At 38.4% G+C, this 22,579-nt stretch overlaps 1 protein-coding gene across 1 annotated transcript in view; it reads left to right on the plus strand.

The window, feature by feature from the left end:
* The first annotated feature begins 10,621 nt into the window (after nt 1–10,621).
* MID1 (midline 1) overlaps nt 10,622–22,579 on the plus strand; it is a 236,795-nt gene continuing 224,837 nt past the window's right edge. Inside the window, exon 1 of the mRNA XM_064407720.1 lies at nt 10,622–10,715. The gene's annotated coding sequence lies outside the window, so the exon portion shown is untranslated. The remainder of the gene's footprint in view (nt 10,716–22,579) is intronic.

Below are 22,579 nucleotides of genomic sequence, written 5' to 3' on the forward strand. Positions count from 1 at the left end.
GGCAAGTGTTACTCGATATAATTTCATAGTGTGTTTACTGAAGTACATTTAATTACTTCAACAATGGAATAAATAATTTTTTTTTAAAATGAAATCAGTATTTAAATGTTTTATGTAAATTCTGATGCTTCTCTTTGGAATGTATGTTTTAAGTCACAACAGGTCCTGTCAGGGTTTTTTTCAATCAAGTTTGGAGACAAAGCATGCAGAAAGCTTATATTCCAATACAGAAGAGTAAAATTTTCAGGGAATGAAAGTTGCCTTCACTTCTCACAGAGATTTTGGTCTTGCTCACAGAGATTTCTAATCACTTTAGGTTGTACGGGCATCTCTAGCCCATAAAAACCAGACACTTTAAGCTCTCCCATTTTCCCTGACCTATGAGTCCCCAAAGTAAACAATTTTTTTTTTTAAACACTGTTTTAAATTTAAAACTCTTGGTTTGAAAACAAGAGACTACTACCTTCAATTTTTAGACACAACTGGTAATATTTCCATATTCATTTAAAAAATGTACCGCAGCATTTTCCATAATGGGCTGAACAATTTTGTCCACTTCTTCCTTCAATTACACCTTCAATATTACTGGAAGATAGAGTAACAAGAGGTGTTTAAGCAACAGAGGAAATAGGAAAGGAAAAAAGTAGATGTTGTTGCCAGGATAATGAAACCCCAAGGACAGTGACTACATTTTCCTAGCTATAGATCAGCTCACAGACTAAGTTTCTTAACAGTTAGATTTAATTAAACTTCTTTTTTTCTGTATCTGCCATTAATTGAGCATTTATTCCTCACCTTTGTGATTAACATAGGTTGGGCCAATATGTTTGTGCAATAGTATGTAGATTTTTTAACAGAGAAATTTTTTTTAATTATTCATGCAGATCTAATTCCTTTTAGAATGGGTCAAACTGTGGGTCTGAAACAACATTCACAGACCTGTTAGTTTCCTACTTCTTAGAAAAGAGTTCAGTGTGTTTCAGGAGGGCTTTGAAAAAGAAAAAGACAAGAAAAAAAATGCTAGCTTATTGCTTCTCTCTACTAAAAAGTGTTAGAACAGTCAGCACTCCTGTGAAGTTAAACAAAAAAAAATTAAAAAGCTAAAAAGTAATCTAACCAGCCAGCTTCTACCCACCAAATACTTACAGATGTGATTATATTTAGTTACAAGAACAAATGGCTAAATTTTCTTTATTGCACATAATGTCTCCAGGGATCCTGGCAGTGAAGATGACTGGTTAGAGGTTATTTGATGATTTGTTTCTATTCCTCCAGTGAGAAATCTGCTACTTTTCTACTACTGCCTGACTGCTTGCCATAGTTGGTAAGGTGATGCCAAATTTTACAGAAAAGTAAATATCTAGAGGTGGGAATCAGCTGACAAAGTGTCTGAGCCAACGATCAATATTCACTTTACAGCCCCCAGAGAAAAATAGGCACTTAGAGGGCATAATTCCTAAAGCAGATGCCTAAAATAGCTGAGCTAAACTGAGCCCTGGAAGTGCCGACTTCAAATACAGCAACAGCCCATAGCTCAGAACTGGAGGCAGCTGTACCATGGATCTGGGAAGACCTTTCCTATGGCAGGAATCTGGTTACAGAAGATGCTGCTATAGGGTAAGGTGGCCTCCACGTACACAGAGATGATTTTTGTGCTATGTGCTACACCTGAGACCTGCCTTGACAAGTGAATTTAAGCTTAATTGCTCCCCATCCCAGCATATTGCACCGGGTGTTCAACGCTGCTTGAGAGAGCAAGTAACTTGGCAGGGTGAAGCCTTGTGAAGGCTGACCTAAAGCAGAAGCTAGATGGAGTTAAAGAATAAAGTAGGTATTCATTAAAAGGCCTCAATGGATACACCTTGGGCAGTACAAGAGCCCAGCCAGAGCTACACTCAAGATGAACCCCAAAGAGTCACAAAATGGATGACCGGTCACAAAGATCTCACACTTTTATAAGTTCTGGTCCATTAGCATATTGGAGATAATTGTCCAACTACAGCCTCAGGTTATGAAGTCCCATCCTTGTTTTTCTCTCTTTGTTCTGCCTTTGTTTATGCTCCTAGGTCTGAAATTTGGATCCTTTGTCCCTGGTCCCAAGCTAGGAAAGGAATTGTTTTATCTACCTACGCTGTGAAGAGAGCTTACTATCCCCTAATATGAAGCTCAGAACTACACACTAAAGCAGTACAGAATCTGGAAAATATAAAAGCTAAAGCCTGAGGCATCAGGACAATGGTTTCCCTTTTCCTTTTACCTGAGTTTGTGACTGGAAGTGTAGGTGCTGTGTGGCAGGGCCAAAACAGCAGAATAATGGTGGAGCAGTCTGGCATGATAAAGCCTCACCCTTTTCTTTCCTGTGGCTCCCTGAACTTGTTATGTAGCAACATTTAAATCTACATCAGAAGAGAGTTTATGGGTAAAAGCAATAAAATCCTTGGGAAGAAGACTCCAGTTTAAGGAGGTCCAGTTGTCACTCAACAGCAAGCCTTGGTTAGGAGGAGACAATGGAAGAATGGAGGAAACATTTCCTTTAGAGTAGATGAACATTTACCTCTGTTGGTTCCTATCTGCCAGTCTACAGCTACAATCCTTTGCTTGCTGTCAAAATATTTTTTTATTAAGACAGTTAGGGAGCGTTTCTGGGTCACTATATATTATATGCATATAATAATATAGACTAAGTTAAAATAAGCTGAATTCAGAGAGGCTACTTGCACAGATGGAAATCTTAAAATGCTTAAGACTTTACAGAACTGGATTTTTACTCCTCTTACAAACCAAATACTGTAAAAGAATTTTTATATGTAAAGTCCTAAAAAAAGACTCCAAAACATAGGCTGAAAGAAATTAGTATAGGCTGAAAGAAGCTATCCACTCCAGTCTTTTGCATATTTTACAGGTTTATCTGCTTCGCTATTTTGAGTATACTATCTAATCTCCCTTTAAGTATTTCCTCTTCTGATATCCCAGAAGTTTCTCTTGGCAGACTTCTCTATTGATGAATAACTCTTATTTGGATATTTGTCCTCACATCTAATCTAAATTTGTTGTGTTTTAGGTGAACATTTTCCCTGAACAACCACAATCGAGTCTCTCTCTTTTATCTTGTTTCTCTCAAAAGCTTCTTAAAAGTTCCATATTTTGTTTAAACTACATGTCCTTTCCATCTTGTTTCTTATAGCTTGCAGCTTTCTTAATGTTCTTCATCTTTGCTGCTCTCTCATCTTCATAGTGAGAAGGTCAAAGGATATCCTAAGTGAGGCCTCAGCTGTCATGCGTATACATGATTTATTACCCCCTACTCTTAAGTACAGTTCTTTGAATATGTGCTCTTTCAGAACACATCAGAGTATTATCTTTGATTTTCATTTGTTTGGACACAAAATCTAAAAATTTAACTAGTTATTTTAACTAGTTAAAACTAGTTAAACATTTTAACTATTTTTTTCAATAAGTTTTGGAACAAAAGAGTTCACTGTTTAACATAAGTAGTGAGTGGGACAGATCACTTTTTATTACAAACATTTGATTTTGCAGTACACACACATTTCTCCTTATGAGCTGTTGAATGGTTTCCTTCCTTTTCCTCATCTGGGAACTCCATGACAAAATTTGCTGTTGACCAGTGTTTCAGGATTTCCACATAAGAAAAGCCTGTAAAGAAAAAACATCCACACTTCCTTTAAATACTCCAATCTCCCAGAATGCAATTTTTTCTCTGGCCTTTACTCTGGTCTTTCCCTAAGTTTTGATATTGTTATACACACAGTTAGGCTTAAAGACATGGAGTTTAAAACTAAGTTTAAAACGAAGGCTCAAACTAGGCCATGTGTTCTACCAAGAAATAGTGCTGTTTGAGTCAAGTAATCTGTTTACTATCCATTTTATTCAATATTTTCTTAGTCATGTAGCTAATTTTCACATGCTCTTCCGCCAGCAGTCATATCTCCCAATTTAAGGAACGTCACTGGCACTCTAAACCATGTGTGTGGTCACCCTCTGAAGGGTTAGGAGAGGTGCACCTCTCTCAGGTGATCCACTTCCTCACGGTCTGAGAAACAGCAATATTTTTCTTCCAGAACCCACAGAAGAGCTTATGGTGGCTGGGCTCCAATTTTCAGTGCTTCACCTTTGGAGTCAGGTAAAGTGAATTTATGCAGTTGCCAAGCTGTGAGTCCTCCAAAAGCACCAGGGAAAGTGTGTCAACAAACCACGAGTTTGATGCTGCCCTAATGGCAAGCAAGGGAACATGCAGTCCTGCATCGCCCTTCCTGCCCACTCCTGCTCTGAAGCACCTCTCATTTTCCAGGATTTTCCAGTACACATGCTTTCTTCCATTTTCTGGAGTATTATATGGGATGAAATATAAAAAAAAAAATCATCTGCCAATGACTCTTTCATTTACAGCAGCAACCTTCTCCTCTATGTAAAATTGTGTTACTGATTTAACTAATCTGATATTTATGTCAGTTCAAACATTAATGACATTTATACTACCCCATCATCAGAAAAGTATGCTTAATATGGAAGGTGCTGCAGTTAAAGACATCATGAGGGGACTTTAAAACAAAGCTTCAAGCACAGCTGGTCAGCATTAAGCATCACAGTGCTTGCAGTCCCCAGTGTTGATGTTGACATGAAGATAATTTCTGCTGTCTGGAATTCTATGGTATTAAGAAGTAAGTGTTTTCCAAATGTCCTTCTTAGTATAGGTGCTCTGAGAGTTTTTTCCCCAGACCCTGAGGAATTTACATCGTCTGAAAGCCTGTTTAATTGTCTGGTTTATTTTCCAAATGCCATTTAAATCCATCTCTAATCTTCATTAATAACAACATTATAATTACTTCATTAACTTTTCCAGATAAAGTGTTTAAATTCTACAGATGCAAATAGCTTTTTTGCTGGATTGTGTGCTAATGGCTTCATCCAATACCACAACCCTGAGTTTAAAATGTATTTAATGAAATCATAAAGCTCTTGTTTAGTGTGTGTTATTGAAACCTGAAGAACACGTGGTACAAGGGTAAAGATAGCAACTTGTTGTGTTACATTGATTTAATGGTGCATTTTGAAAGACTGGTGTGGAAGAAAGCTCAATTCATTTCCCAAAGGTAAAAATAATACCCTCAGTCATTGACCTTAACTTGTTTTGACATCTTTGTTTCTGTGTAAAGGTTAAGTAATGTGGTCAAATTTTATAAGTAATGCTTTATTAACGAAGTACTTGCATTAAGGTTGTAAAATTGAACACCAGATCAGGAAATAATAAAAAGTAAGGGTTGTATCATAAAGTTAACTGATTCATACAGTGAGTGTTCCCCAGATAAGGCACATGCTCAGCTGCCCACTGTTGTGAGTTACTGCTTCTGAAAAGCTTAACCTTTTAGTTTCTTCTTCTTTGACTACTTTCATTTTCAGCCTGAATGTTGAATAAATGCAGCTTCTTACAATAATTTTTAGTTTGCCTTTGCTGGAAGAAAAGCAAACCCTTGTGCCTTCTATTATCTGAGTATGTGAATTACAGTCTGTAGCTACACAGCTCTCAAGCCCAAGTCTGTGGCCAGGGTACCTGCTGACCTGGAAATCTTGTGGTTTTCCCTGAAGTGCCTGTGTGCACATGCTTATAGCCAGGGAACTTGTGACTGAGAGACAACAACTTCAGCTGTTTCTCAGATGTGTGACTGTCATTTAGACGCCGCTAGTGCATTTCAAGGTGAAGTCAAATGACTTCAGTGGGCCACTGCAGAGGGCAATGTAGCATGACAGAGTTTTACTTTTCCATGAAATGAGATGGAAGCATTTATACAGGCTGCTCTGAAGTATCTCCTGCGAGGCAAAAGAAAATAACTGATGAGTAGTAGTAAAGAGAAATTTCCAAAACTTCTCTGCTGTTAGTCTCTGGACTGGACAGTTCACTGTCTCACCCCCACCCCAGCGAGATATGGGAAGAAAGTAGCAAAAACAGAAGTCAGAAAATTCACGGGTCAAGACAAAGACGGTTAACAGGTGAATGTGGTGGGGAGCAGAGCAAAATAACACAGCCAGCACACTGCAATGAAAACCCAGTGTCCAGCCAGTCTCCAAACAAAGGCTACCTCAGGAAGCCACCCCCCTTCTTCTTAGTCAATCTTGGGTTTTAATAAACATTTGTTAGATCATATGAAACATCTCTTTGGCCAGCGTGGGTCAGCTGTAGTTACTGGTAGCGTCTGCTCCCCTTTCCTTGCCCACTCCTGACCTTCTCACCGGAGTGGGGCAGTGTGGGGAAAAAAGGCAACTTTGTGTGTTGAGGTGGTGTAAGCACTCTTCAGTAACAGCCAGACAAAAGTATTTTATCAACACAGTTTCAGCCAAAAAGCCAAAACACAGAATCATACTGGCCCCTCAGAAGAAAGTTAATTCTATCCCAGACAAATCCACTCATATGGGTTTCTCCAGCAGTTAGCTTGCTTGGGGAAGGCTGCACTCAGCACCAGGGCATTTTGTTCATAGTTTTTTTCAGCTTGTAAACTAAAAGTCTGAGTGTACCTGTGTATTTGTGTATCTGTGTATGCTGCCACAGTATCTTAAAATGCAATATTAGCATTCTGCATGTATAAGTTATTTAATGACAGTAAAGAAAAAGCACTTGCAGACGTGTGCATAGAAATGTATTCAGGGGTTTAGGTTTTTAAGCTAAAAACCATTTGATGTGGAAAGAGAGATGCCTTACGATATTGCATATCTTTGAAGAGACTTGTGTGTGAAACAAAGGCTGTTAGAACTGAATCTGCCTCATTTGCCAGGTACTCAGTGCTGCCATTCTAGCTGAGCATGTTACCTGATTTGAGGGCTGGGTAATGTAGCTGAGAACAAAAATAAACTATTGAAGGAATGATCTTGTTGCACCCCACAAACAGAACATACATTGTGGGATGCCGGTGATGCACATCTCTGAGGGAAACTGAAGATGTAAAGATGCAGATACCAAGATGAGGTTTGAAATCTTGCCTGTATCAAAGTGAAAGGAAGTGTTGCCATTGCATGGAAGAAATTAGAACTTTGAGAATGCATTAACAGCTTGATTCTGGAAAACGTGCAGCACTGTGCACTGTGCAGTGAAACCTGAGAGATCTCTGTTGCTTTATACTTACCTGGCTAAATTGAGCCAATTTATTTAGCCACTCAAGTGTGGACAATTTCAGCCTACAAAGAACTTCAGAAGCAAACCTTGTTAGTGAGTAAGAATTCAGTGAAAGGAGACTAAACCTGCTGTGTTTCACCCTGAGCATTTAAAAGGGAAAAAGTTTAAGGGAGATATTGAGAGACTCATGGCAAGATGATTGGAAATGAACATTATTTGTTTCATATATATTTCTTGGTGTACTGCTCTCACCTATTCCATTCAATCAAAATTCACTATGAAAATTTGTACTAGGTTTCCATTTCTGGTACAAAACTACAAAAAAGTGACATAACTGTGTATTTAAAAAATGGGCAAAAGAAGAAGAGGAAAAATCCATCAGTCTTTTCACAAGAGAAAATATTTCTTATAAACCACTTTTTGAGATGAGGCAAGTATGGCTAGTAAGACATACAACTGGAAGAGAAAGGCAGTAACACATTGATCTATAACTAAGGTTCTGCCTGGGACTGTAATTCTTGGCTCTGCTGGACAAAGGTCATTTGGCTTACAAATAGTTACTATCTTAACAGCAGGGACTAAACTAAAGCCAGTAAACTGTTTGTATGGATTGTGCACAGGAAACAAGCTAATGACACACTGAATGACAGTGTCTGTTTAATGCTGGGCTTTTGCTGAGGGCAGCTTGGATCTCAGCAATTAAGAAAATAACTCCTTCTCATCAATTGCATTAATTTCTAATGATTTTTTAAAATTCCTAGCATTGAACCCAATATATTCTAGAGGTCTATTCAGATCTTTTCTTTGATGCAGAATACAAGCTCAAGTTTGCTGGTATTCTGTATTGTGCAGACCTCTTCCTGGAGAAAAGGAGAGGATGGTTTCAGCGTAATTAGTCTTAGCATTACATGAGGATATGTATGTGTGACAGTGCAGTAAATGGGGGTAATAAGTCTAAGTTACTCTCAGCTTCAAGAATTAGCTGAATTGCTTGAGAATTATATAGAGTATTCTTAAAAAAATACAGAACTCAGAAATAAAAAAAGATCTGACTATGACATCTATTATTATGATTGACTGCTGTTGATACTTTAGCAGACACATGCAGTGAAAATGTAAATGAATTTCATTCTGATTTATATTTGAGGAATAAATTATTATTTTATTACAAGCATTGTTTAAGCAAAGAGATTCTCTCTTACAAAGGTAGCATGTGCAGGACTCGGGGAAACTTTTCATTTTTTTGCCAGCATTCTAATGAAATCACAGCTTGGGGGCCAGGAAGTAAAGAAAGAGATTTCATGCCTGGCTGTAAGAGTCTAGATCCCCTGACTCATTCTGAGTGTGATGTTTGGGTAAAGAGATGGAGGTAAACAGGTATGTCAGGAGGTAAAGAGGTATGTCAGGTGTAGAGTATGAAAGTCAGTTGAGTTTTCAGCTTGAGACTAGAGTAAGTAAAGCATGTGTATGGGCACTGAACAAATGGTGGGAAAATCCTTAACTGAGAGTATCGTAGATAAATGAATGTGATGTTTATTGTGGGTCTGAGTTGACTAAAAGAAAAAGTGCTAGCCTAAGGACAGAGTGTTAACCATACTTGAAGTAATATCTGCTATCTAATCTACTATTAGCCTAGTAGCCCTCTTAAAATTCCTTTGTTGTTGCAGTTTTGGGAATCTTATGAATTTTAATTGGCTTGCCTCATGCTAAAAACCTGATACTCATTCAGGAACTGGTCATGAGATCACTGGTGGTAAGGGAATACTTGGCTGTGTAGTCCAGTGCAAATGCTTTGTCACAGGAGCATGAACTTGGCAAGGCCAAGATCCTCTTCTTATGCAGTGGAGCCACAAGTGAGTTATCTGTCCCAAAAGAACTAAATGAAGATCATTACACCAAGCCCCTGGCCACATATTCCTGATTCTCTATACACTGTATAGAGAGACTATTTTAGATGTATTTATTGAGTGTCTTACAACTTTTATTGGTATTGTTTTTCATTTTTCTCAACTTCTAAGCCAAACTCCTTCAGTATCATGAGGCTGAATGTTTATGCCTCAGGGAAAGAGGAAAATTATAACTAAAGAAATATTGAAACCATTAGGACTGGACATTAGGAATAGCTTTTCTTTGCAGTATATTATTTAATGATCTTCAAGTCATATATTGGGCAGCAATAAGAAATGCTGTAGTCCACTGGATAATTATGATTTCCAGCTTTTTGGGTGGTATACTGGTGTTTCTAACACTTCATAGGTCACCAGAAAGCCAAATTTATGTCTCTTGTGCATTTTGAATTATAGGCAATATATCTGGGGGACAGAATGAAAAACAATTTTATATTTTAGAGCTCGCTTTTTTTTTTTTTTAAGTCAGCTTTTCATAATCTTATCAAATCTTGAAAATTTTCTCATTTTCACTTATATTTCTGTGTTCCTCCATCGTTTGTTTTATTGGTTTTTTTCCCTATCCTCATGCTTTTTGCCGTCTAATTCCTTTTGCATATCAACAGTGTTTTATATTGTAGAAAAGCCATAACTAACAGTGAATCTTGCCTGAATATAATGAAGTGACACATATTACATGATTTTCCCTGTAATTAATTAATTAATTGACTGCCTGCTGAAGTTCTTCCGGACAAGCAAGTTGTATTTGCAGAAAGGGGTTAGCAAGTAGTGAGCAGTCAAGGTGATGAGAAAAATATGTGAAATACACATGTTATTGCTCTGTAGAGTGCAGCATAGGCTTGTTCTTGGTACTTCCTCTATCTCTGTTTCCCTGTTTAGGTAGGGGTGTGTCTGTTAATGTATTGTAATCACACATCTCTGACAAAGACAGATCTGTCACCAAATGCTTAACTATTACATTGTATAGAAAATGAACCTGGAAAAAGTAAAACAAGTTTTTCCTACACTGCATCTTTCCACTGTTATCAGTAATGCAATCCTCATTTTCTAACCTTTTCACATAACACTTGATATATGATAGTCTTTCTATGGAAACTTCAGTATTGTGGGAATTATTGTAACATTTCTAGAAGGTGTGTGCACAGACCTTTGTCACCTTGTAGCACATACACACCTTTGTCACCTCCACTTTTCTAGGATGAAAATGCGGGCTCAGTGTTGTGTAAAATCGTGAAGTGTTTAATGTAATGTGAACACAGTATTCAGTTACTCAGTATTGCTATGGCTTTAAGTAATGTGATAACTACATAGGTGCTAAACCACTGCGAGGAAACTGCTCTCCCTTCTGCATACCCTTCACCACGCCGCGCCAAACAAACTTCAGGCACTCGCACCCATTTGGTATCTGTGGAGTTAACTGAATTAAGCTTACTTCCAGTTAGCCTCTGTCACCAGGAATGCAATTTGTGTTTACCTATATAAGGAAACCTGTTGGACCTAGGGGAGCTCGGCGGGGCTGTGTGTGCCGGCGAGGGGCGGGCGGGGCAGGAGCGCGGCGAGCGCAGCCCCCGGCGGCCGCCCCGCACCGCAGCGCTCCAGCGCCCGCCAGGGAAGCGCTGTGCCCCTCTCCTCGGCCTCGGGAAAACAGGGAAAAACTGCCGGCGGGAAAAATGGAGAAGCAGGTATGTCAGGCGGATCCTCGCAGCTGAGGGGTGGCGGAGTCGGGGTGCGGAGCGGGATTTGCCTTTCCAGCTGTTCCCTCCGAAAGGGCTGGTGAGTTCCGCGGGGGCTGCGGGAGCAGCTCCGCCGCTCGTCTGACATTCCCTGTGCTCCTGAGCCTGGTGCACCTTCGTTTCACTGCAGAGATTCTCAAACTTTCTTAGCTCTGATGGAACACAGATGTGAGCTGGGACTGGAAATAAAGCTGAGATGCTTTGGTCTGTTGGCTGAAGCGCTGCAAATCCGTGGTGCTATCATCCTGGTATATCTGGGAAAAGAAGTTCTTGACGTGTTTGTTATTTTATTTTTTTAAATCTTAATATGTACATTTTGCAAAAAGTTCACCCCTTTAACATGTCTAGGGTTTTGGTGTATTTTATTTGGATGCGTGTGAATGCAGCTAAATCAGCATAGCTGGAATGTGTTTGTTACAATACAGGGAGTTCCTGTAGCAATAAAGATTTTGCAGTGAGTTAAAAAATAAACTTCAGGTGCTGTTATAGGAAATGTAAGCGGAACAGGTTCTACTACAATGGGGATTACCCAGTTCAAAACAAGGATTTGTATTTCTTAGGAAGTATTTGCAGAGTATGACAAAATTTTTGAACAGGTTTTCAGTAAAAACTTCACAAAGAGGGAGAAATATTTCCCTGCAGATTTTAGTCAGGACATAATGAAAAACGAAGTTGAAAGCTATTTTCCAGTATGTCTCTAGCTGTAAGAATACTGGTGTGCAATTCATCAAGACAGTTACTGTTAAGTAACAGTATGTTATTGTAGAACTTTATTTTTCTGCCATTATGGTGTATTACATAGAAATAGAAAAATATTTTCAGTTGATCTTTTGTAGTGTCTTCTAAGGAAAAAAAGTTGCAGAGCCCTAGTCAGAATGCATTTTCAGAGTGATTTTTGTTTTTCTGACGATAGAGACTAATAGATATATGATTACTTTCCTCTTATTTTCATGATTATTCATATTTATGTGTGCACAGGCATGTGAATGCACTCATATAACAGGGATTTAGCTACATCTTTCCTAGTGGGAAAGTCAAAGTCCTAGGGGGTTAGAAGCTTACAACAAAGATGATTATTATTTAAAAACCCTCTTCCTTCTAAATAGCTGTGACTTTTATGAATGAATATCTCCCTGAGATTAGTAATATAGTATTACCTCCTTAAAATTAATTCAGAATAAAGAAAGAATTAAAAGTCACTTATGTTCATAGAGATTCTCATTAATTTCTGTGTAAGATTTTTGTTAACTCCTGACTTTAAATGTTGAGTGAGGTTTTAATGGGAATGACAAAGGATAGCTATAGTAGTTTCAGGAGAGACTGTTATATGAGCTTCAACACCACACAGTACATAGCAAGCTCCCAAATACCTATTTCAGGGCTGAAGCTAATGGGTTTATTGTGATGAATCATCTTTGGTGGTGGTGAAGCCACAAAGAAAGCAAGGCTGGTGGACCAGAACCATAAATTTCACTTGTTGCACTTCTCATCCTGGCGGCTTTGTGGAATATCTTTATTATTTTGAATTGAAAAGAAGTACAGAGAAAGGACTTTTAACAGGGCTATTAGTAAAACGTAAATTTAAAAGGCAAGAGCAGACTCCAGGGAAATCTGCTCTTAAATCACCTTTTCCATCTCTCTGCAGGAAATTGCATTGCCCCCATCAGTTTGTCTAGCTATGTTGCAATCATTAATGGTCTTTTGATTTCCCAGCGCCAAGGAAGGTAGAAATGTGGTTCAAAGTCTCTGCAGCGTGTTTGGGGCCGGCAGGAGCTTGCTGTGTCCCAGGATGTGAGCAGCCACCTGTGTGGCCGTGTGGGGCAGGGCTGGCCCAGGCTGCAGCCTGTCCCTGGGTGAGCTTTGCGGGTGTGACCCTCCCGAGGGACACAAGGGGAGGAGTGGCTCTCACTCCCTTCAGCCACAGTGCCTGCCTCTGCCACCCACAGGAGATGTGCAATGATGCGGCTTCAGAGCTTGCAGCATCGGGGGGACCTGCCTAAAACCAGTGTCTGCCCCGGGGTTTTACCTCAGCTTGCTGTGCCTCTGGTGTGGCACAAAAAGCAAATTCTTTTCAGGCCAGAACTGATGCCTGGGAGATATATACCCCAGGGAAATTTTATCCTTGCTTATAGTGTGAAAACAATTTCAAAGTAAATAAAATTTAAATTATTTTTATCCTATTTAAAATATGGGATAATTAAAAGTAATAATAATGGGATAGGCCATTCTCTGTCCTGAGCTCCTGCAAATCAGCCTGCTACCCTAGGCATGAGTCTCTAACCCATGCTAAAAGGTGATGTGCTTTATTCACTGATTAAAGATGAAGGCGCAAAAGACATTCTGACCCTGTTTAAAGATTTTTTTTTTTCATTCATTCAAGGATTCCTGTGTATTAATTTTAATGGCAGAACTGTGTTCAGAGTGCAGTAATGATGTTGGACTCTATATTTTGAGGATGAATGTGCTGAACCCAGATGAAGGCAATGAACACATCAAGTCTGTGCACACACCTGTGGTGCCAGCTTTAGTTGTGTAACTGGGACAAGACTGAAAGAAAGCAGAAATACTTGGACTTGATAGTATTGACAATGAACCCAAATTATCTTCTGCCTTCCTTTTGTGTTACTGATGGGTTAATTAATGACAACTGTTATTAATTTGCCACTTTCAAATCAGAACGTGCTTTATGTATTTAGCATATATATCATAAAATTTTTGTTTAGAAATGAAGTAACATGCTAAATGCCTTTAATGTTTTTCCACATTTAGTAACTGCTCATCCTAAAAACAAAGTTGGGGCACTTTTTTTTGTAGGCTTGCTTGACTTGCGTCCATCACTCCATTTTTGCTTTCAATTTCTGATTTGCATATAATTTGAAGCTGAGTGCCCTTACACATTGTCAGGAGGCAGTCTGGTACATCATGTTTTTTCCTGATAACTTTACACATATTCAATAAAATAAAAAAAAAAAGACTAACCTTTCAAAGGTGCGACTGGAGAGCTTGAAATAATAAAGGAACATGCTGTACTAGTTGCATGCTCCCTTTACGATTTTGTTAAAGGCTTTACCATTCCATTATGCTATCATTTTGTAGTGTAAGCATTTTATATGGCGTGTGTGATTTCATTGCCCTTAAGTGACCTTAGTAAATTCCTTATTTCCCCTGAAGCACATACCTAATTGAAAATTGCCATCTGCAGTTGAAGAGCTCTAAGAATAACTCAAGATGGAGATGGGTGTCTAGAGAGCAAGGCAAAATCACTTTTTTCTGTAGAATTCACTGTATTGCATGAAGTGAAATACTTGCTTTGAAGATGAAGATAAGGAATTATAGGAAAGGCATCTTTATCTGTCTGCCCAGTTCATCTGCCTAATGCTGCTCTCCAGAGATCATGTGATCCACAAAAAGTGTGTGTTGCCTAATTTTTTTCAACCTTTTTTTTAAATCTTGCCTCTCTTCTTTCAGCCTTTGGTAAATGTATTTGGAATTCAAAGCTAAAAACTTCATTCCAAATCTGGGCTGAGCTTTCTAGTCCAGCAGCTGTCCTCATACTGCAGCACCTTGCTTGGCTCTGGTGTGCCACTTTCAGGACACAGTTATGATGATTGCAGTCTGTAACCACAACCTAAAAATGAGATGGGGTGTTCCCCATGAGAAACCTCTGGCCTAGCATTGCCTTCATTACAGCTCCTGTGAGCATAAGTGCTTAAGAGTCATGAAAGTGAAGGAGGCAAAAAGCTGGACAATGTGAAGCTGAGGAATGGCTTAAAAGGCATTTTCTTAGATGACAGAATATTAAACTGTGCTCTGGATTAGAAGTCTGTGACATCTGTATATTTGCTCACTATTGTGTAATGTAATTGTTTAGGACAGGAAAAATGCAAGTATTTTATTTAAAAGGTTGGGAAATGTGAAGCATGAAAAGTCTATGAAGATGTGAAATTTTTATCCTATCTTCCTGTGTGTTTATTCATTCCAAAAAGTTGAGAAAATGACTGAGCTGAAAATTAAGCCTGTACAAATTCTCTAGTCCTGTTGTTATCTTGCAAGTAGTCTTATTTATGAGAGCTTATAAGTTTAAATCTATTTTTTTTCCCTGTGTTAATTCCAAGTTATGTTTCAAAACCATTTATCAGGGTTAGAGCTTTGGAATATACACTGTATTGAGACTCATAAGGGCAAGATATTAAAAATATGCAACCTGTGTTAGGGTCTGAGTTTACTAGCTGCTTAGGATGTATATCCCTGCTGTTTTCATTTGTATTCTTTCATTAAATATAGTAATATTAAATCTAGATTTTGAAAGTGTACCAAGTAATCCAGGGAAGACAAATATTCAATTGTAAATTTTGTGTTATTCCAGATTTTAATTTTTTTCACATTAAATGTATTTTTTGTTCAACAAGATATCTAGAAATATACTTGAGTCTAAAAGCCTGTACAAAGGCAGATGCATGTTTCCTAATCCTAATCTATATCTATGATTGTAACACGTTCCATTTCATATGCATCTAAAATCTCTGCTGATTTTTTTTTTTTTTTCTTTTAGTAAAGTCACAATTTTCATGTGATTGTGTGCACAAAGACTGGAATAATTGATACTTGCTTTTAGGTAAATCAGTTAATATTCAGGATTTTCCTTGAAAAAAATGAGATCTTCCACTTAAGGGTTCATTAGGAGGTAGCAGTGAGGTTGCGCTCTCTTTTCTTTAGCAGTTTCACTCAATGGTGTTTTTGTATTCGTCCTCTGAAAGCTGGATTTAGGGAGATGGCATATTGAAAAAAAACCAGTTGCTTTCATTAGATATCCTTATATTAAGTTCAGCTTCATTTAGCATCCATAACGTTCACACTCAGTGTTATGAAAGAAAGGCCATTTTTGACCCCGTGCGCGCAGTTCAGTCACTGCAGCGGGCTGAGAGCGCTCTGCTTGGTGATGCACTGGATTGCAGAGTGCTCAGGGTGTCAGTTTGGAAGTGACATGACTTGTCTGCTCTGCTCCTCCAGGGATGCATGTGCTCCTGCTGCTGAGTTCCTAACATTTCTGCTTTGTAGCCACCTAGCTTGGAAAATTCCATATAAAACCTCAAATCCAGCCTCCTAAGGTGTTTTTTGGTTTTGGTTTTTCTTTTTTTTTGGACAAATTTAATTTCACTATGCATGAAATAACATGAATGCTCCTGCTGTGTTAATTCTGTAAAATGAGTAGTTGTTTTACTATACTCTTCGTATCTTTGTTGCCTCCTTTATGGGAAATTCCATTCAATTTTAGCTGGGGAATTTAGGCATTAGCAGTTAGTTATGAATTCTTACCTTAAATACAGCAATGTACCCAGGGTGGTTTGGGATATCCTATTTGTTGTGGGTTCAAAGTTATGCAGCTGTGCTTAACACTCCAGTGGGAAATTCTGGCCATGTTGCATTTTGCCTTTGATATGTTGCCACACCACCACCATTAATGCAAGCTTAGACTGCAAAGATCTGTTTGCTTTTATTGCACATGTGTTGCTTAATGTATTCAGTTTTTACATGATGTGAATCACTGGACTCAATGAGCATGTATGATTGGTTTAATAAAAAGCCTTAAGTTGTGTTAATAAAGTGCGAGTCCTAAAGAATCATATATGTGATATACACAGAAAAGTGACAAGCTCACTTCTAGACTTGCAAGTATTCCATATTTTAGTGGGTTTTTAATGGTTTGGAGGGAGTCACATAAAAGTCAATACAAAAGGAAAGATTATATGCATCCATATCTCAGACAATGATGATAACAGAGAAATGCACCTGATAGAAAACAAAATTATTAAAGCTTGATATCCTTAATTCTAGAATCTCACCACATTTATGGCATGAATGGAATACTTGTAAGAAAAACCATGAATTTTGATATATCCATATATGCTCTGGTGTGTTCACTTTAATGAAAGAGGTTACCTGGATTTGGAAATAAGTTTAGCTGTTAATCTCAGCAATTTTTCAGCAATATCCCATAGGTACATTGATGTTTCAGAGACCTGCCATGTTGGTTCTAGAGTGTATCATTCCACATTGCTGGAATGCACAAGCAGATTACTTTGGTTTGCATTAATGAAAGTGAGTGAAATGACTTACAGTTGTTAGCTTGCATTTTTATTTTGGAGGTTAAGCTAATGTGCCTTGAAGGTTTAATTCATATGTTTCTGTACCATGAGGAGTCCAATTAGGACATTTTCTCTGCCACATGAGAACTAAAGCAACAAAGCACAAGGAGAAAATGGAAGATTACAGTTGAGCAGAACCATCAGCTGAAAGGCCTTTATTCCCCCACAGACATTTTAAAGTTGGTATGCAGAATTGCTATAATATAATAAAAATTAAAACAAAAAGCTCTCTAGAAAGGGCTTGCAAAACCAAAAAGTTTAATTGATGGAGTCGGTGTCATCTGCCAAGTTTCCAGTACAACACCCAGGCTGAGGGAGGTAGAACTAAATTTGAAAGTTATTTCACTAGCTGGCAAGCTGGTCTGAAATCAAGAAGATATAATGGAATCAAAAGAAGCTATGAGTTTCTATAGTCAGAGAAGAAAATATAATTTATTTATAGAAAATGGGGAATAATTCAGTCAGCGGGAGTATCTGTGGGCTACCACAAATTAGAAAATGGATGCAAGTCGCTGATGAGGCAAAATGCTGAAATGTGAAAGCCATTCTGGGAGTCATTACTGAAGGTACTATCAACAAGAGGATGAGAAGTAACCATTTCGCCCTGTTCTGTTGTGATAAACACCATCCTGAATTGTTCACCCAGTTTTATATGTGATACTTTAAGAAATACAGAAAAAAAACCCGGAGAAAAACTAATGGAAAGCAAATCAAAAATTGTACTAAGAAAATATGACATAGATTGCAGGAACTGAATGTGTTTTATTGAAAATCTGGCTTCCCAGTGTGTTCTGTACAAGAATCTTATGAACCAATATTCTGTATCTGCCTGCACCCAGAAGTCCAAGGAGGAGCTGAGCTTTTCCTGCTGCCCACTGCTGCCTTCATACGAGAACAAAAGGTGAACACACCCAGTTGCAGCAGCCACCCCCAAATCTGGCAACTCATTGGTTTTCCTTGCATGAGCTCAGCTTGGTGAATTTCTGTCTAGAAAAGAGAATAAATAATACAGGCATGGTTGTAAATATGACAGCAATTAATTGTTCTTCATCTCTGCAGATGGAACAAAAGGCAATTTGCATTAATGGTGGGTTTCATTAGATTCACTAATAGCTGGCATTTAGGCACTGTGATGAGTTACCCAAAGAAGCTCCAGGTCAGTCTTTGGAGATTTTTCATACTGAACTTTGGAGATTTTTCATACTGAACAAAATATTTTGTTGTGGAGGATCTAAGTGTACCTGATCCTCACGGTGAGCAGGGAATGACTCCACAAAGACTTTTCACACTTACAGCTGTAGTTGCTTGCTATGATTTTGTCTGTGTTCCTAGCAGGAAATATTTTCCAATTTCAGAGCCCAGACTGTCCCATGCCCATGTCCCAGCACCTTAGCAGTGCTAAAGCTGGGCCTGCATTTTCCTTTCATGTCCACTTCATGCCTCCAGTTCCATACTCTAATCAGGTGCCAGTAGATCAGCAGTGAGAGGTGTCTCACAGCTGGCCCTTACCTGTAAAGAAGAGCAGGTTCAGCCTCAGATTTGGACCCACTGCTACTTTCTTTACTGATTCCAGTACCATACACTCACTGCTTTAGAGTTTGGGAACTCTGACTGTCTATGTTACTTTAGCTTCTACCCAATTATTGGTCTCAAGAGTTATTGCCAAGACTCCCATTTTAACATTAGCATTTAGTAACAACAAATACAGAGATTACATGAATGAATACAAAACCTAATAAAATCATGGTAAAAGTGTGAATAGTTACACATGTGAAAGCGATGTCTTAAACCACTGCCATTTACTCTACAAAATACACTCCTTTTTCTCTTACTATATCATTTGATGTAGCCATGAAAACTGGAACAGCACAATCTCTGTTGATGTAAAGTAAGCAAGAATATAGCTACTGTAAATAAATGTGGGGATTATTTTAGTGGAGAGGAGGCTGTTCTCAACACTGAATCTAAGTAGGAGGTAGATTGGGTAGTTACATGACAAGGTTCTTGGAGAACAAATTTGGTTTGTTGTGTAAAATGTGTTATTGATGTGCTACGGGCCACAAATGAGTCTGTCTCCCCGTTTGTGTGGCAGTGCTGAGTCCTTGATTACAGTCGATCAATGCTGTTCACTGCAGTGCTAAATCCATTAATTTCTCTGTGAGAGTACAAGGCATAGCAGTCAATCAATAAGGTCCCAGATTAAAGGCAATGATCCAGGAAAAGGAGAATGTAAAAATAGAAAAACAGGGAAATGGGAGTGAGATTAATTCCTTCTACTTGATACTTCCCATAACCTTCTCATGACTCAGCATTTCTGAGGTTAGCTACTTTGTGAGATCATGATTCATGAGGTTTGTTTACTAAATGAGTTCCTTAATAATAAGTAAATTAATTGTTAGTGTCTAATTCATTAAATGGCAAATGCTGGACTATTGACCTTCCCAAAAATGGAAAATTATTTCATACTGTGATTTTAAACTATAGGTGAATATTTTTATTAGCAGTAAACCTTTTTACTATCACAGTCATACATTTGAATCAGTCCATCTGTTTACTTGTCTTTGAATGCTCCACTCTGATTTGGAGGGTGCAAAGTTGTTACAGCAGAGATATCTGCTCACAGATATCTTAATTAAATTATTTCTTTTTATCTATACCTGTTTTCTACCACACTGTTCAAAGACATCTCTCAGTGGCAGAGCCTGAATATTTTTCACTTCTCCTTTCAGAGCTGGGGCTGTTCTTCAGAACTCTTCTCCAGGCCAGTGTTTAGGCAGAGTGGTGAGACAGTCACTGTGAATTTCACGGCTCTCTGGGCAAAGACTGTGGTCGGCTGGGGACTCCATCTTGCAAAAGGGATGCCATAATGCATTCTGCTCATTCCTGTTGGAAATTTACTGTCTTCCACAGTGGTTTCTGTCTTAATTCAATCCTTATTCTGAGCACAGAGGAAAGGAACGTTGTCTCAGGCAGCCAATGTGTAACTGTTAGGAAAAATACTTGGTTTGTGATGGCAATAATTACTACAAACGTTAATTACTGTGTTTTTGGGAGAGAAGCATATTATTTCATATTCATAGGCAACATCACTATACAACTCTTTCTGAGGTTTAGAAGTTTTCCATCTAAAAATAATTTGCAAAAATTAAATTGAACCAGGCTTCTAAAATATTCAGTAATTTTAGGCAAATGTATAGCCACATGTCTATTTCATCCCAGCTTTTGATGTCTTGCCTAGAGGAAAATGTTCTTTAAAATGTTTGGACAGACTACATCTAAAGGTAAAGCTTGTTAGTAAGATGACATCCTTCTGAGCAAGGTTCAATATTACTCCTAGATCAGGACAGGGTCAGTAGTTTTTCATGGTTTTATATTCTGAAAAAGAAAATCTGGACAATGTGCAAGTATGGAACCAATATTCAATAGAAAGCATTCTGTACTTTCTAAAGAGCTGTGTCTCGCATTTTTTCCTCCACTGAAATAATTTAACATGAGATTGACCAAGATGTGTGCTGCAACCAGGTTTTGCTGGGCTTGAAGGTGTGTGAGGTGTGATGTTAAGCCTTGACTGCTGTGCCTGTTGCAGTCACAACCCCAGACCAAGACTTACAACATCCCCATTACAGGGGGAGATGGGCTGCCCTCTTCTGATCTCCAGAAACTTCACTAATTTCTTTAGTGCCAGTGCATAGTTTTGTTTACTTGCAATTTTTTTCCAAGTGTGGTTGCTAGTTACTATTATCTCAAGAGCTAGACAAAGCTCATTGTTTTATAAGCCCAAGAAGAGATGCTTTAGGTTGTATCCATCTTTTTATTACTAACTTGCCCAGGAAATGCGAGATGTGTGCTGGAAACCTTCCCTCTCCTAAAGAGGCAGTGCTATGGCCACAAGGTGATATATCTGTGTAAATATGAACTCGTTCCCTCCTGGACTGCCCATTCACTGGAAGAACAATGTCACAAAAGTCAGGACTTTGTGGTCCTCTGGGGAGAGCTGTCACCAAAGGAAGGGGGTACCCTGGATTGTGGGCATAACCAATGTCACTGTTATGTTTTACATTATGAGGATGTTGACCCAAAAAATCAAGGAATTTTTCCACCCACATGGAGGCTGCAAATGTGACATGTGGAAAACTAAGACTAAATCAAAACAGGCTTTCAAAAGCCTTAAAAGCTCTATGTAAAGGTAGGTGCTTCCATAGGATTCTGGCACTTACATGAACTTGGGTCTCTTGAATTATTAATAGGTAGAGATAGCAACCAGGTACTGAGATGTTTGTATAAGCATAGAACCTGATTTGTGTTTTTCTTGGATTTTTAAAAAACAAAGTTTGTCCAAATTAATCAGTCTTTCACTGTAATTGGTGCAGACTCTGCAGAAGTCACTGTTGTTTACCCCTGGTTCCTAGGCTTCATATTTAAGGTACTGTTTGTTTTTCAGTAGAGGGTGAATGGGGATGTATCTGTTGAGCAGAGTGCTGGAACAGTGTTACACATTCCTGTCTAGGAGAGACTGTTCCCAAGGTCAATAGACCTTCTGTGCCCTTGAAATCATAAGGTCTAATTCCCTTGGAGTATTCTTTCTGGTGATACATCAGCTGCAGCTAAGGGTTCCTTTCTCAGAATGATCAGTGTTTTTAAAGCAGCAATATTAGTCTACCTGCAGTTCCGGGGGAAAAGGGCTTAACTTATGAACTATGGGGAGCAGAGAACCCTGGGCTCATGGGAAGACAAAATTTCAAGGCTCTGAACACATAAGTTAATAGAACAGTCCATGTGAAGTGAGACTGACCTCATTGTTAAAACTTGCAGGTGCATAGTGGAATCTCTGTGTATTATCAAAATTCATCAACAGAAGCAAATACATGTAAGAGCTGAAGGCAGCTTTTCTATTGTTTCTTATATTCACTTTTCACTACCTGCCACTGTTTTCTCGTGCTCTCAGATGGGTAGAACTTTTTTCTTATGTACGGTGGTAAGCACTATAGGTTCTGTTGAACATTTGAAAATGAAGCAGGACTTTTCTGTTCTCAATTGCCTTGATTTAATTTGTCTTTTAAGTTTCTGTGAAACTGCAGGGAGAAAGGAGCTTTTAAGATACTATAAAAAGTGAAAAATTCTTGCCTTTTTCTGTTATGACTTGTTAGAAGCCCACACTTAGTTTTGGACAAAGGATTCCAGACAGCTGGCTTCTCTCCAAAATTACTTCCAACTTTATTCTTAAGGAAGAGATCCTAGGTGCAGGAGACTGGAGTAATAGGGGATCTAATATTAAGACTGTAATTTTTTTTTCTTCCATAGCATGTTTCTTTTTTCTGCCGAATGTAAGGTATAATTCCAATCTAATTTACAATTGCATTGGTAAGTACACTTTCTTTTGACTTCTCAAGTGAAGAATACTGCTGTGCTAAACCCCACTGTTCATACATCTTATAGAACACAAGGACATTTGTTCTTCTGCCCTTCCACAACAATGACAAAACATGTTTCTGTTTCAAGAGAGATTCTTCACCATATATGTTGTTCTAGAATTAAAATGCAAGCTCATAAACTGAAACAATAGGTACTATGGTGTTGCTTTTGCAGTGAACTGTTCATCTGCTATAAGGAATAAAACTGTCTGAAAAGGTTTCAAAAGCACAAAAGAGGAATTATTTAGAGTATTTC

This window comes from Passer domesticus, chromosome 2 (genome assembly GCF_036417665.1).
Source record: "Passer domesticus isolate bPasDom1 chromosome 2, bPasDom1.hap1, whole genome shotgun sequence".
Taxonomy (NCBI): Eukaryota; Metazoa; Chordata; class Aves; order Passeriformes; family Passeridae; genus Passer; species Passer domesticus.